This window comes from Zea mays, chromosome 9 (genome assembly GCF_902167145.1).
Source record: "Zea mays cultivar B73 chromosome 9, Zm-B73-REFERENCE-NAM-5.0, whole genome shotgun sequence".
Taxonomy (NCBI): Eukaryota; Viridiplantae; Streptophyta; class Magnoliopsida; order Poales; family Poaceae; genus Zea; species Zea mays.
In genome coordinates this window covers 71,632,567-71,649,818 of record NC_050104.1, presented here as the reverse complement: position 1 = coordinate 71,649,818, position 17,252 = coordinate 71,632,567, and positions in this window count along the sequence as shown.

Sequence of the window (17,252 nt, the reverse complement as noted above, 5' to 3'; positions counted from 1 at the left end):
CTTAGGTAGTGGTAGAAAGAATAGGTAAATTATGCATCAAGGGAAGGATGGACTTGCCTTCGTCGAAGCTTTCCTGGCACAAAATATTTATCTCAGAGGGGTCGGGTTCCTGCCCTTCTTCCGAAGCTACAAATTCCGGAGGATCGGATCCCTCTTCCGCTAACAAACACAGATAAAGAACAATACATAAATCATGGTGACTTGGTGGGGTGTGCCAATAATTATACATTATTATTTTTGTGCCCTATAATTTATTTAAACTATTTTTGGTGCATAAAATATCAGTAAATGAATATATATATGAAAATAGGAAAAAGAAATGGAAAAAGGAAAAAGAAAAGGGATTCTCAGCTAGCTGGGCCGGGGGGAGATTTCGGCCCAGCCGAGCGAGGGCGCGGGCAGGCGGCCCACCAGGCCCGCCAGTGGGGGAACGGTGCGGGGACGGCGCCGTGGGCGTGGGCCCACATGCCAGAGGAAGGGGGCTGACGGCGTGGAGCGGTGAGGGGGGGGCGAACCGGCCGGGGCTCGACCGCCGGTGATGCCCCGCGGCGGTTCTCCGCCGGGGCTCCGGTTCTGCGACGGGGGAGTGGTGGCGAAGCACGGGCGGGGGTAGGGGACCATGGGGGTAGGTCCAATTTGGCCGGAGGGTGCCTGGGCTGGCCGGTCCATGGCGCGGTGGCGGGCGCTCGCGGCGGTGAAGTCACCGACGAGGCTTCCGGGTGCAATAAGCGAAGAGGAGGTGTGTGCTAGGCTTGCGACAGAGAGGTGGAGCTTAAGAGCTAAAGCAATTTGACCATAAGCCACCAGAGAGAGTAGGGTGGAGCTCACCGGAGAGGGGAGGGACGACGGCGCCGAGCTCGATTGGGCCCAAGGGAGGGAGGTGGAGTGGCTGAGGCCTGGTGTGGTGGAACAAGGGGCTCGGGGCGGTCCTTTTATAGGTGGTCGGGGAGGGGGAAGGGAGGAGAGGTGGCGAGCACCGGCGAGCTCACCATGACGGTGGTGATGGCACAAAGTGGCGACGGGACAGCTCGGGCAGGCGGGGGGGGGGGGTGAAGGGACGGCTCGGGCACAGTGTGCGGGGGCGCATGATGCTAATCGAGCTGGTGAGCGTGTTAAAGGCGAGGAGATGGGGCGAACGGTGGCCGGCGGTGAACGCGCCGGTAGCCTAGTCACGGGCGAGGGGGAGAAGGGGCTGACAGGCGAGGCCCACCTGCCAGAGAGGGGCGGTCGTGAGGGAGGGGAGCGTGGCTGACGGGTGGGGCCGGGGTGTCAGGGGTGGGCGCGGGCGCGCGGTGATGGGCTGCTTGGGCCGCAGAGGGAGAGGGGGAGGGGCAGGCGCGCGCGAGGGAGGCGGCTTGGGCGGAAGCGACCCAGCCGAGGGGGGGTTTCCTTTCTCCTTTTTTTTCTTTTTCCATTTCTTATTTCTATTTTATATTTCTATTTCTTTTATCTCCTTTTCTCTTGAACAAATAAATAGCTAAAAAAATCTCGGGTGCTAGAAAAATATTAATCTATGTGAGGTGCTTCTAACAATCAAATGCATGCATATGATGAGATGACATATGGGGTGGAATTTAGGGAGAGATAAAAAAAAGGGGTTAGGAGATTAGGGTTCCAAACCTCGGGTTGAAATTTTGGGATGTTACACCCGCCATCCACTGTTTTAGCGCTTAGGTCCCTGGTTTCTTTAGAATAGCCCCTGGACTTATTTAATTACATATTTGGCCTTAATTTCATCTTTCAAACTTGAAAACTTGTTTATTTCATATCTTTTTCATATGAACTCCAAATTTAGTGGTTCAAATTGCAAAATGTTCACAAGATTATTCTCTGTCCAAATAAAATATAGTCAACTGTAATCTGCATACTTTAATGTTTACACTTGGAATATAGAATTAAAGTATATATGTATTTATTTAATGAAATAAATAAAAGAAGAACCCTAGTAATAAAGTACATTCAATCTTGTGAGATTAGTGTTATGCATCACTTGGATTTATTTTTGGACTTAACCTTTAGGCCTTAATAACATAAACAGAATTAGGAATGTAATTATGGATAATACCTAAAAGGTAGTCAAATTCCTAAATGAGAGTAGTTTATATCATAATTCTAGCTTTCCTTTGTTTTAATCATTACTTAACCTTTTTGAACTATGTCCCAAACATTTAGAGAGTAATCAATTCCCCAATTAGGATTACTCCATTTTCTTTGTAAACTTGATATCATTCCTCTACACTTAATACTATACCTTTTGGAGTTATGTGTCAATGATTGTTGTAACACCCCATGTGTTACCCAAGGCCCTGGCTCCATACATGCACTTATGACTTGTTATCACATGTGTTTAAGTGGAGGAGAAGGAGCACCAAAACCTTGGAAACCATGGGTTAGCTAAGGAATGTTCATGACAAAAGCATTACCCAAATATTTTATGCAATTATCACCCTGGACAAAAGAGGTTCAAACCCTAGACCCCCTTAAAGCATTAGACCTCCAAGCAGGAGATTAGTGGGAAAGCTAATCAAATGACAAATTCTTGGCTTTAACCCTTAACCAAAGTTTAAGTACACTAATATATCTACAAAATACAGTAAGGGAAACATTACAAAAAGACCCCTTAAAGACCCCAAATCAGCCCCAAATGGAGGACACTATAGAGCAACCCACATTTTTCTCTAAGTCCAAAATCAACCCTAATCTATAGATCAGAGGTGTTCACCTAATTTATGGCGCCAAAACCACTTGGTCTAAATAACAAAAAGGAGCTAAATTACCTAAGGGACACCCTGGAAGAGTTTGAACCCAAGCCAAGACCGTTTGACACGAGTTGACACCTGTTTTGTCTCGGGTTGAACAGTGCAGACAAACAAGACTTGGTGCCACCATATCTTCTAAGCCAGACCCGATCTCCCCTTGGAACTCACATGAACTAGGTAGCTCTAGGTGCAGGGAAGAAATCTTACACAAGCCATATGGCAAGATTCACACGTTTGGGTGCTCAGCAGGCGCAAGAACGTTTGCAGAATAACAAAGCCACGTGTTCGACGCGCCCTGGCAACGCCAGAGCACGCCCCGGCGCTCGACCCCGCACGCACCTCGCTGTGCCAAGCCAAACCCATGCCCGCGCCTGCGCCCGCGCCTATAAAGCCGACCGAGGCCTCGACCGTACGCCCCCGCTCGCTCTCAACCTCGCCGGAGCACAAGTTCACCGGCGATTGCTCTGCGCACGGCGTGCCAGCGGCCGCCCGAGACCCGACCACCGTAGACCGGCCATCCTAGCCATTCCCCGCCCCGTCCAACCCTCGAGCTAGCCTCTATGTGTCTCGGTGAAGCTTCCAGAGCCAGGAATCGAGCTCTACCTCGCCGGAGACACCGGATCAACGTCGCCGGACTTCACCCGGCCGCCTGCGTACGTAGACCGAGCCCCACGGTGAGTATTTCTTCGATTCCTTGCACGGGTAGATTCTTAGCACCCCGTGAAGCTCCTTATGCCCTTGGATTGAACCCTACCACCGTGAGCAGGCCAAAGCACACGCCTCCGACAAGCCCGCCCGCCTGCGCACGTGGCCCGATCGATTCCGGCCATCACCGTCGACGAGCCGTACCTCGACGTGACCGCAAGGACTTCCCGGAGCTAACCCCGCCCTTCGCGGACCTCCCTCGCCGCCTGTAAGCCGCGCTGTCCTGTTTACTTCCGCGGTTACTATTTAAAAGGGGGGAGGGACCTCGGGGAGAAAGGAGAAGAAGTCGGGGGGGTTTTTGAATGGTCAGAGACTCAGGTGAATAGTTGCACAGGGGCATAAATTAAAGAATTGGTTTAGGAAAAGCCGAGGGTCCTCAGTGTAAACTAGTTTTTCATAAAACCTTTTAAACATTTTTCATTTAAATGTAAACAGAGCTTGTAAAATTTGTAACTTCAGTTTTATTTAACCAAATTTAGTCAAACCAATTTTGCTAGGTTTTGAATAATATGAACTGCTTAGGAAAAATACAAAACACCCTAAGTATTGCAGAAGATTTTAAAGTTTTGATTTTATTAGTAAACTGGCCAAAAGCTAAATAAAAGAGGGAAAAATAGCTACACTGTTAGACTAGGGTTAAGAAAAATCAGAGAGGTACTAAAAAACTACCTAGCCTGTTTAAAAATAATAAACCCCTCAGTACACCAGAATAGGGAAAGGTTTACCATTTAAACTTACTTTGACTCAAAGTTAAAGAAAAGAGAAAAGGGAGTTTAAAAAGAAAACCAGGGGGCAACCACATTTTTGCTAGCTTACTTTCTTAACATAGTTCACTTGAAAATTTTGTTAAGCCCTTTGTAGTACAGAAGAAATGCACTACCTTTTATTTTATGAAAACCATGGAAAACTTAGAAAAACCATAGAAAAATAATCCTGAGGAGAAACCACCCCAAACCTTAGGATAACTAATAGTATGTTTTTATGAATCTAGGAAAAATATAACTTCTGTTGTTTGACATTTTTCAAATGACAAGTTAGTTATAAGTACCTTTTTGGCATTAAACTTTAGAAAATCCCAACTAAATATCTAGTAGGCTTTTTTCTGTGATTTTTAACACAAAGACCTATTATTTCCTAGGAATCTTGGCAAAAATAAATGTTGACCCAGAAACTTCACAGAGATTAGAGCTATAGTGTAAAGTGCCCTTTTACCCTTACTTTTATTAAATTAGCACAAGGAGCATCTGAATTAATATCAACCTCAAATTTTTAGAATAACCCACATAGGTAAATGTTTACCCACTGTAATTTTTATAACATTTTTGGAAAATGTTAACTTGCCATGATAGTGTAAAAGCACTCACTAAGAGGCATAATTGAAATTAAAATAAGAAATTGGGAAAGAATAGTGGGGTGCAACCTTGATTCTTCCAAAAGCCAAAACAAACCTCTAAGGGAGGACTGAAACTTTAAGTTTATTTCAAAACCCCAAAAATGAAGGTATAAAACCCTTAAAGATAACCAAAGGAAACCCTAAAGTACCACTAAATTTAGTACTGTTTTACTATGCATAGCCTTTACAAATTTTCTTATCATTAATATGCATATATCGTATTCATTGCATTCAATAGAATGTAATCTCACTGACGGGGAATACATCCTCGTTCCGGAGCAAGGAGTTGCTCAGGAGGTAGTCCAGGAGCCAGCACTAGAGCCTGCCATCGAGGATCTGCCTGCCCCAGCTTTGGAAGCAAGCCCTGGTTTTATGCATAACCTATTCTATATGATATTTTACTGCACTTAATGTTTGTAGGTTTGTAATGTGCACTTAAGTGTAGGAGTTGTTTGGAAACTTAGTTGCATGAACTAAGGATTTCCTTTTGAGATGGATACTAGTATGTTAGGTCGAGTAGCTGCTTGCTAATTAGGGATCTCAGTAGAAGTCGAGTGATTTTTCTAGCACTCGCGCGAGGTCAGGAATAGCTTGTATCCATTTATATATCATATTGATGATGGTCTGTGGACAACGGTCCATGGGGATGCATTGTCTACGAGACGGAAATGGGAATAAGGATTAAGGTGTGGTACCGTGTGTCAAGCGTTTGAACGTACTAAGCACATGCCGAGAAATATGGTAAATCGGTAAGCCTAGTACCTAAGTGAACCTGCCCACACACTTTGCCCCTCACGCGACCTGATACGTGGTCTCCCATTCCAGTTATGGTGGGTACAAGTACGGTCACTGCACGACGGCAGTCGGGGTCAGTGAGGCATTGTACGCCAAGGCGGTGAGCCCTGATCTTTTGACGGGGAATTGATGGAGACGGTTGATGTGTGTGGGGACGGAGTGCCTTGCCACGTCGTGTGTTTAGGTTTACCTTGCAAGGTTTAAAAACTCGATTCGAATCGTCTTCTTCTCGCAGCTAATGAGACTGCTTGATCCATGCTGCTACATTGAGTAACAAGTGGAAATGTGTTGACTGGCAAAAATGATGTTGATTGCTAAATGATTGATACCATGTATGATTAGATAGATACACATTTAGTCTTAAGAGAATCACACTAAAACTTGAAGAGCAAAAATCTGATTTTAGACTCAGCTAGTGCTTTTGGCAAACCAAACCCCTCAGCCAAACAGTTGCATGTCTAGAGGTAGAGGAGTAGACTCCTCACACCGGGTAAGTCTAGCTGAGTATTAGTATACTCAGCCTTGCTTGTGGCATAATTTTTACGGGTTCTCCGGAGGACATGGTTGCTGGAGTGACTTGGCCATCCATCTTGCCACCGGGTTGGACAGTCGAGTGGGACCCTACCTCGGCAAAATAGGAGCATGAGGAGTGATGGGATGGGCTTCCCCATCCCTCCGTTTATTTACCGTTAGTTATATTCCGCTGCATTCCGAACAATGATCACTACTTTTGATAAACTCCGATGATGTTGTAATAAATTAAATACTCCTTAACTTATGGTTTTATGCTTTATTGTGTTTGCTCTATGCCTCACCTTGGAGTGAGTACGTGGTACTTGATCCTGTTAGTGGCCTCGTCAGACTAGATCCGAGGGCCTGACGTTTAATTCCTATTTAAGTGTGGTCTAGCCTTTAAGGTGGGACTTAGGCACTTAAGTTAGAATAATTCGGGCGGTTCCGCCGCAGCTGGTATCGGAGCTTGTACCACCACAGAGGAATCAATAAATCATAATTACCATCCTTTTCGAAAAGTAAAACTTGTTAGAAACCAGTGCTGGATAGATCAGTAAGACGATAGGGATGAACATAGAGCGTGAATGCCTTAGGATACAAGAGGGGTAACTAGGTGGCTATTTGAGTAAGCCCTACGGGCTACTATAAGGGATGGGGATTTCCCTATTCCCTATAGGTTGATGTGAGGTCGTTTAGGACGAGCATGCATGCATCATTTATTTCAAACTACTTGGTAATTGGTCAAGAACCTTAAATGCTATGAGGCACGATAATAAAAGATTAAGTACACTCTGGGACCTCATCGTAACCTTCGAAAAGCCAAGCACTGATCCCCTCTTTTATTTTTATAATTCTTTTTCTTTTTCGCTTACGCTTACCCTTACACAGTTGAATTCTCACGAATCCTCAGAAGGAGGGAACACACATTCCCACATGGATGGACTTGCATGAGAGGGTTTTCCCCGCATCTTGTGGGAGGTGCTGCAGGGAGCCGGTTATACGATGCCTCCCCAGTACGCGGTGCAGCTGTTCGAGGAGCACCGGGTACCCCGCTGTAGGGTGAGGATGACCTTGGAGCCTCATCCCTTGCAGCCAGGCTGGCATTTGTTGGACTCCAAGTCTTTCGGATACCGGGCTGAAGACACTATCGAGGCCATTGCTCTCCACGGGTTGACGACCTTTTGTGGCTTTCACCCCTTGGAGCTGTCCACTAATCCCATTGGTTTGTTCCCCGCTGAAAAGGAGGACGACCCAATGTGGAAGGATCGAGTGGAGCATGCCAAGGATGTGTGGGCTCTTTACCCAGGGCAGACTGCTCACGTGACGGTGCGATGCATGAATGCCTTGTACCGCCTGCAAGCGATGCGAGGTGAGGCAATGTCTCAGCTGATGGGCCTGGTAGAGGCTACCAAGATCACCCTGGATAACAGGGAGGATGTAACACCCTAAAAATATTATCTTGGAGATTAGGCAAGTTTTTCAAAAGATTTTGGAAAAAAAGTTTCTAATAAGGATTCTTAATAGCTCTTATATAAAATTTTGGTAGTATTAAAATTCAATTATTCAAAGATATACTTAGATCTAGAATACTAGAGTTTGACCTTGAAATTCATAAAATAAACAAACATGAAGATTTTCATTTATTTATATGAGTGATTTGCTTTTGGATTATGTATCTACATCTATTCAAAAAATGGAGTAATTGATGAAGTACACTTGCATTCATGTTGAGTTCTATTGGATGTACATATGTATTTAAGTTTGAATTTTAAAACCAAATTTAAATTTTGAAATCTAGAAAACAATAAAAAAATAAACTAGGCAAAAAAAGACGAAAGAAAAAGAACACGCGTGGGCAGCCCATTCGCAGTTTCCCACTTTGCAAGTTTCAGCCGGCTAACATATCTATACGTGTGTTTATTTTTGACATTTGTTTAATCATCTAGTCGCATGCATATGTCATCATGACACCAGAAATTACATCACCAAATTGATTCACTTATTCCACTGCCGTGTGGGGCTCAGAACCTAGCACCATCGTCATCAACTTAAACCCGATCACGTAACAAAATTCAGTTAGGATCTTGCGCTGAATCTCTCGCCTGGGCGCCTTGACCAGGTAGTATAATTATGGAGCCCGGCGCCCTCCTTGTTCCATAGACCGAGCAACAATTGAGTTGTGAATCCATGTTCCATCGAACTGGATGAGGGCACAGCGAAGAGAGAGATAGGAGAGCACGTCGTGCCGAGAGAGACAGACCGAGGGAGAGAGAGTAGGAAGCCCACGCGTCTTCGCCATCGGCCGGCCTTGGGGTCAGGTCTGGGGAGCGCCTAGTGGGCCGGCGCTATTCGTCGGTCAACAAGTATGGCCTCGGACTGCGCATTGGCCGGTGCGGCAGCAGCGCGGAGGTCCGCGCGGGCAGGGTCACGGGGCGGAGCTCGACGGCTCTCTGTGTTGCGCTGGGGAGATTTCGGTCGGGCCTCACCGCGCGCCGCCATTGATCCGCTCCTCGACAAGCTCGCGTCTGCGTCGTCAACTGAGGTAAAAGCGCATCCATGAAGTTTGTATTTTCCTTCTCAACGTGTAGCACTGGTTATATTAGAGTTTGGGCGCCGGCCTGAGGGATGGCCATGGGCCGCAATGGAGTTGTCGCGGTGCAGTCCTTGGCTGTCGTGTGCTCAGCGTAGGGAAGAAGACGAGCCCAGGACCATTGATCTCGCGATGAACGGTTAGGACTAGAAGAGGGCTCCGGATTGTAGGATTTGAGACGGATGGTAGAGATTAATTTGGGCGTACCCTTTCGTTCTATTGATCATGCGCCATCGGATCACGATCGTGTGGTTATAATTACATACCGGTTCATAACCCTGCGCCATCTAATCTCGTCCGCTGCACAAAGTTCGGACGACACATATTGGCCCGTACCCCTTCGGCCAACTCTTTTTCATATGAGCCCCTACAGAATAAAGTATTAAACCCGCCGTCCTGTGCGGGGGTTGCTGAGTCTTGGAAATCATTGTGAGTTAGCCCCTGTGTTTCTGTTTATTTAGCGCGCAGACCAAGCCCCTATTAAAATCGAGAAATTCATTTAGAAAATAGTTTTCAGTATAAAATTAATCGCAGAAACATGTTTAATTTATATAAAATTCATATGATGTCTAAATTAATTCATTCCAGTTCCTATAATTCTGTAATAATGTTGTTTATCACCCTGTGTCTCTGTTTTAACATGAAAATAGTATTAAAATTTAATTCTTAACTAATCTCGTATCAAATACATAAAACCTTAGGAAATTCGTATCTCCTCTGTTTTATCTCCGATTTGATCCATTCAAGTTGCGTTAGTCTTGTATAAATATTTAATATGCAATAACCACATTTATTAGGCCATGTCTCATTCTTTTTAGATCTTTATTCAACTTATGTGAATTACTCTTGTTAATCTACTTATCATTATAATCTACCAAAATATAATTTATGGTCAATTTATAACCTAGATTGTAGTTGAGATAATTATTTATAGAATAACCTCTTATATGATTTATATTAACCAATTTACAATATAGTTTAATCCTTTAATCACATAAATCTTTTATAAATCTTAACTCCCTACTAGTAACTCCGATTCTAGTGATTCTCGTTCCCGCGATCTCGTAACTTCGCGTAGATTATTATTATTCAGTTTGTTCTTATGTTTGGTGTTATGTTAATTTTGTCTATACCATGTTTGCTTGTATTGCTACGACTAGTAGTGAGGTCACGAGGATCCGAAGAATCACCCTGGTAACTGGAATCTCAAGTGTCAGGCAAGTTGTGCCCTTGTCCACTTTTTACCCAATAATGTTCTTTAATATCATTTATTCATGCATAGGTTAATTTTGATGGGACCCAATAGGTTACCCTAGATTGTTTATCTCATTACCTTGTTTACCTCTGAATCACTTGGGTAGTTTGCTATTGCTTTACATGGATTTGGGATAATTATTTATCATATCTATGTTCCAGTTATTTTGTTATTCTATTTATGTTCATGTCAAGATCATTAATGTTAATTGGAACATAGAGCTTAACTTGAGAAACACGTATCACCACAAGGGTTTATGGACGCCCTTGGCTGATTAATTAGGAAAGCTAGCGGAAGACTACCTTACCCGAAAGGGGCAAGGGCAGTAGGGGAGTTGCATGCAAGGAGGTTCTCGGGTTGATTTTGCTGCGATGGCGGTCAGACGGGGGATTCTTGCAAGTGCGCTTCTCATAAACTGTAGCGGGTTTTCGGAAGCTAGTGGAACTTTGTAAAGGCCTCGTAGTGGATCCCTAGCCATTCACCTCGGTAGTGTCTAAGGGTCTAGCTAACCCTGGCGACATGGGATACACGACTTGTGGGTAAAGGGTACCACCTCTACAGAGTGTAAAACTGGTATACTAGCCGAGCTCACGGTCATGAGCAGCTCAGGACTCTCTGATGATTAACTTATGGAACTAAATTCAATTTGTCATATGCATTGCATCGCAGGTGATGTTGTTACTTTTGTTCTACTACTTAATTGGGTTGGTATTTACTTATACTTAGTAATTGCTAATAAAATTTTGACCAACTTTAAAAGCAATGCTCAGCTCTAACCATCCTCTTTGGTAAGCCTTACACTTCACGTGAGCTCCCACCTTTGGCGAGTTCATGCACATTATTCCCCACAACTTGTTGAGTGATGAACGTATGTGAGCTCACTCTTGCTGTCTCACACCCCCACAGGTCAAGAACAGGTACCGCAGGATGAGGCGCATGGAGGATGCTACGATGAGTTCGTGAGAGATCTAGGCCGTCGTCTCCCAGTCAACTTTGGGTTACTGGACCGTTGTCTCCTTACAATGTAATTATTTATTTATTTTGTATAGAACTCCTGTTATGTAGTAAAGATGTGACATTCGATCATGTGCCATGAATCATCATATGTGTGAGACTTGGTCCCAGCACACCTGGTGATTATGTTCGCGCCCGGGTCTTGGTGCCCCGAAACCCGGGTGTGATAGAGGACCTTGTGGTAGACCTATCCACTGAGATGGTGGAGAAGGACCTCCAGGTGGCGCAGATGGCCACCCAGATCCAAGAGCTTGAGGAGCTAGTAGGATCTAGGGAGAACACCATCGAGGTTCTCGAGGATCAGCTTATGAACACACAGCAGTAACTTGAGGAAGCTAACCAACACTTGGATATGCACCATCAGGAGATTCAGGACATGGAGGCCGACGAGGATGTTGACATTGTTGGGTCTATGCTTCGTCGCCGAAGGTCTTCAAGGGAGAAGCGGCTTAAAATGTGTGAGCAGGTATCTTCGGACTCGTATCAGAAAGGGAAAGCTACAAAGGTTGACACAGCGCCGAAGCTGTGAAGCAGGAAAGCTTCGGCATGTTCGCAGAAAAGGGAACCGACTTAAAGATGAAAAGGCCATTTAGACCTCGATAGAGTGCTATAGAATTATCACCAAATGTAAAGGGCATGTATGTAATTTTGTATGGGTTGTACCCCGTGCCTATAAATAGGTGAACAGTACCCCCGTACTGTTCACGTTGACTTGGCGTTTGCTTTTGCGTCACACATATTTTCATCTCCTTCCAAGCCGAAGGTACATTTATAATTCGATATTGTTTCTATTTCTCTATGATGATATAATAAAGTTAAATGGATAATGTTATATGATTATTCATACTATCTTTTATGTTTCATATGCTTCGTCTTTCATTAATGTATACTGTGATGATGAAGGTTCGTCCTTCATGACCTTCGTCCGAAGATCGTTATATCCTAAGGGAAATAATGCTTCAAAGGACGAAGGACTTTATCGTTTAACATTCTCTGTGTTGCCTTGTTCTTAACTCATAGCATTTGAGAACAAGTCCCCAACAGACATCGAGGGAGGAGACGAGCCGAAGCCTGCATCCAGCCTAGACACTGCTGGCTCAGGGAGACCACCTTCCCCTGAGTCAAGCATTGCCTCGTTTGCTCATTAGGTTTCAGGGATAGGGTTAGAAGTGTGTGGTGGTAGAACTCCTCGAAACTAGCTTAGCTTTTGCACCTTTGGGGTACTAGGCTTGAAAGAGTTGAGTCTTTTGAGCACTGATGTAACCAGTAGCAAACTCTTTTGGAATTATGAATGATGGATGATGTCAACTTTAACTTATGAAGAAAGTTTTATCTCATGTGGTGTCTTTTATGAAAAATGCAAGGAAATGTTTGGCATTCTGCAGACTTTTTCCTTCCAAATCTTTTACTATGTATGAACCCTGACATCAAAAGTATGATATTAAGAGCATCCTAAATTTTCAGATGGCAGGAAGAGCGCGCCGTGGACAGAATGAGCGCATTCCTCCACCACCGCTTCCGCCTCCTACCATGCAAGAATTGATGGCTCAGTAGAATGAGATTCTGCGACAGTTGGCTCAGCGTCAGCCACCACCTCAGCACTATGGTGGTGGTGATCACCCTTAGCGTCCCCCAGCAGCAGCCACCTATCAGGAGTTCCTCAGCACTCAGCCACCATTGTTCACTCGAGCAGAGGATCCCCTTGATGCTGATGTATGGCTCAGGGTGGTGGAATCCAAATTCCCACTGCTTAATGGAGTTTGTTTAGATGTGGCTAAGGTCCGGTTCGCCACCCAGCAACTTCGCGGACCCGCGCGAACATGGTAGGATCACTTTCTCGCTATGCAGCCAATTGATCACGTTGTGGAATGGGGAGAATTTAAGGCAGCATTCCGAGGACATCACATACCAGTAGGCATCATGGACCGCAAGCTCAATGAGTTTCTGGCACTCACTCAAGGGAGTCGTACAGTGTTATAGTACGCCCAAGCCTTCAATGACATGTGTTAGTATGCAGGCTATCATGCTGACACAGATGAGAAGAAGAGGGACAGGTTCAGGAGGGGTCTCAGTACTAAGCTCTGCGACCGTCTCAACGTAGTCAGGGCCAACAGCTACAATGAGTTAGTCAACCTGGCCATTTCTCAGGAAGATTGCATCACAGCTCGCCAGGCAGAGAAGAAGAGGAAGACCCCTATGGCAGGACCTCTAGCTCAGCCCTAGCGCTTCAGGATTGTGTCTGGCATTCAAAACAGGGGACCTCAGTAGTAGCAAGGATGGTGGGTGATCCGACCACAATAGCAGCAACAGGCACCCAACTGCTCTCAGCCCCTAGTTCAGAGTAACAACAACCAGCCACAGCAGCAGTACCGTCAAGCCAATGACAACAGATGTTTCACTTGTGGTAGCACTGGACATTACGCCAAGAATTGCCCCAAGAACCAGCAGAGGCAGGGGCAGAATTCTAATCAGAACCAAGGCAAGAGGCAGAAGGTACAAGTGAGGCAAGGCAGGCTGAACTTCACCATGTTGGCTGACATTCCAGAGGGAGCACCCGTCTTGACTGGTATCTTTTCCATTTTAAATTTTCCAGCAGTCATTCTTTTTGATTCTGGTGCATCACACAGCTTCATCAGCGCAAAATTTAGCGCCAAATGTCAGTTACCTTTTCACCACACCAATGGGGGTATCACAATTTCTACACCAGGAGGCAGGGTTGCCACCTATCAAATTAACAGACACGTACCAACAAGGTTGGGTAGCTTCATATTTAAAACCACTCTCCTGATCATGGGATTGGATAGTATGGATATCATCCTGGGGACTGATTGGTTATCACGACACCATGTTGTAATTGATGTCGCAGCTAGAGACATAGAAATTCACTCCCCACTGGATGGAGAGATCACCTTGTACCTACCCGACCAGGGTTGTACTCGTTCCTGTGCCTTCACTATGATAGAGTCACCTATTGAGAGAACCCCAGTGGTATGTGAATACCCCGATGTTTTCCCAGAAGAATTGCCAGGGATGCCACCCGACAGAGGCATAGAGTTTGCAATTGAGCCGCAACCCGGAACTGCTCCTATATCTAAGAGACCCTATAGGATGCTTCCAGCAGAGTTGGCAGAATTGAAAAAGCAGTTGCAAGAGTTGTTGGACAAGGGATTCATTCGCCCAAGTACGTCTCCATGGGGATGTCCAGCCTTGTTCGTGAAGAAGAAAGACGAGAGTTTGAGATTGTGTGTTGATTACCGCCCTCTCAATGCGGTGACCATCAAAAATAAGTATCCATTGCCCCGCATTGATGTATTGTTTGATCAGTTGGTGGGAGCCAAGGTATTTTCTAAGATAGACCTTCGCTCTGGCTACCATCAGGTCAAGATCTGGGCCAGTGATATTCCGAAGACGGCTTTCTCTACCAGATATGGGCTTTATGAGTACTTGGTGATGTCATTCGGGCTGACCAATGCCCCGGCAAATTTCATGTATTTGATGAACTCAGTATTTATGCCAGAACTGGATAAGTTTGTGGTGGTTTTCATTGATGACATTCTGGTATATTCAATAAATGAACCGGAGCATACTATGCACTTGCATACAGTACTTCAGAGACTGCGCTATCATCATCTATATGCTAAGTTGTCCAAATGTGATTTCTGGTTGAAGGAAATCAAGTTTTTGGGTCACACCATTTCTTAGGAGGGGGTGTCAGTTGAATATGAGAAAGTACAAGAAGTAATGAATTGGAAGCCTTCTACCACGGTATGGCAGATTCGGAGTTTTCTGGGATTGGCAGGGTATATCGGCGGTTTATTCCGGATTTCTCTAGGATTGCAAAGCCAATGACTGAGTTGTTGAAGAAAGGAGTAAAGTATGATTGGAGTCAGAAATGCGAGGATGCCTTTCATACATTGAGGCAGCATCTGACAACATCACCCGTGCTAGCTCAGCCTGACAACACCAAACCATTTGAAGTTTATTGTGATGCTTCAGGCACTGGTTTGGGATGTGTCTTGATGCAATACAACAGAGTTATTGCCTATGCATCTAGAGCACTCAAGCCTCATGAGCAGAACTACCCCACACATGATTTGGAGTTAGCAGCCGTAGTTCATGCTCTGAAGATATGAAGGCATTACTTGATAGGAGCTCATTGTAATATCTATACTGATCACAAGAGTCTCAAGTATATTTTCACCCATGCTGATCTTAATATGAGGCAGAGAAGATGGTTGGATTTAATCAAGGACTATAATTTGGAAGTGCACTACCATCCTGGCAAGGCCAATGTTGTGGCAGATGCCTTAAGCCGGAAGGACTAGTGCAACTGTGTGATTATGGACTCCAAGATCGCCACTCTATGTGACGAGTTGTGCAAGCTAAACATAGAAGTTGTTTCCTTAGGTACCTTGAGTTATATCTCAGTGGAGCCCACTTTGCAGGAGCAAATAGTCATGGCACAGATCGGTGACAAGGGTGTTCAAGTCATTAAGGAAATGATCGAACAGAAGGTGGATAAGTACAAATTCTTCTGTCAGGACAGCAAGGGAGTTCTATGGTTTGAAGACCGATTGGTTGTTCCTAAGAATCCCGAACTCAGGAAGAAAATATTGGACGAAGCTCACCTTTCCAAATTCTCCATGCACCCCGGCAGTAACAAGATGTATCATGATCTCAGATCCTTGTACTGGTGGACCAGAATGAAGAGAGAAATTGCTAAGTATGTATCTGAATGCGACACTTGCAAGAGAGTCAAAGCTAGTCATTTGAAGGTAGCCGGTACCTTATAGCCTCTTCCCGTACCAGCTTGGAAATGGGAGGATATTTGTATGGATTTTATTGTGGGTTTACCCAACACATCCCGACACCACGATTCTATTTGGGTCATTGTGGATAGGTTGACCAAGACAGCTCATTTCTTGCCAGTACATACCACCCACAGGGCAGAGAAGTATGCTGAGATCTATATTGACCAGATAGTTCGTTTGCATAGAATACCAAGGACTATTGTGTCAGACAGAGGAGCACCGTTTGTAGAACGTTTCTGGGAGCAACTGTAAGAATCACTTGGGACCCATGTAATTAGAAGCTCAGCATACCATCCTTAGACAGATGGACATACGGAGAGAGTGAACCAAATTCTTGAGGACATGTTGCGAGCCTGTGTGCTACACTATGGAAAGAATTGGGACAAGTGCCTTTCCTTGGCAGAATTCTCTTATAACAACAGCTACCAGTCCAGCCTAAAGATGGCACCGTTCGAGGCCTTGTATGGGAGAAGGTGTAGGACACCGCTAAATTGGTCACAAGCTGGAGAGAGGGAAATATTTGGACCTGACCTAGTACTTGAAGCCGAGGAGAAAGTCAGAGTCATTAAGAAGAACTTAGAAGCTGCTCAGGCCAGACAAAAGAGTTACCATGATAAGAGGAGGAAGCCTCTACAATTTGAAGTGGGAGATCATGTTTATCTTAAGGTGTCACCCACAAAAGGTGTTCAGAGATTTAAAATCAAGGGCAAGTTAGCTCCTCGCTACATTGGGCCCTATGAGATCAAAGTGACTTGTGGACCTGTAGCATATCAATTGAAGTTGCCACCTCATATGTCAGCAATCCATGATGTATTCCACGTATCTCAGCTACGGAAGTGTGTCCGCTTACCCACGGAAGTACTACCAGAACAAGAATTGGATATAGAACCAGACTTGTCTTATCAAGAGCACCCCATCAAGGTATTGGACCAAAAGGAGAGATCAACTCGGGCAAGGTCGATCATGATGTATAAGGTTCAGTGGAGCCACCATTCAGTAGAAGAGGCTACGTGGGAGACTGAGGATTTTCTACATTCTCGCTTCCCCGACTTTCTGCCTAGAGGAGTCGGTACGTAACCCAAAACACCACCCCCACCTGCCCTTTGAATCTAAATATAAGAAAAACTTAGTTGTTAAGAGTAGAGTAAGGTGTGGAAAGAAATCAAAAAGGACTTCCTTCTGAAGTTGCAAAGAGAATGACATTCGAAGAGCAGTTAATTAGAACAACTTGGTTAAAGGAAATTGCAACACACCAACACACCTTCTTGGTACCCCTCTAAAGGATCCCCACCCAAATCTCGGGACGAGATTCCTTTAAGGGGGGAGGGCTGTAACACCCCAGGTGTTACCCAAGGCCCTGGCTCCATACATGCACTTATGACTTGTTATCACATGTGTTTAAGTGGAGGAGAAGGAG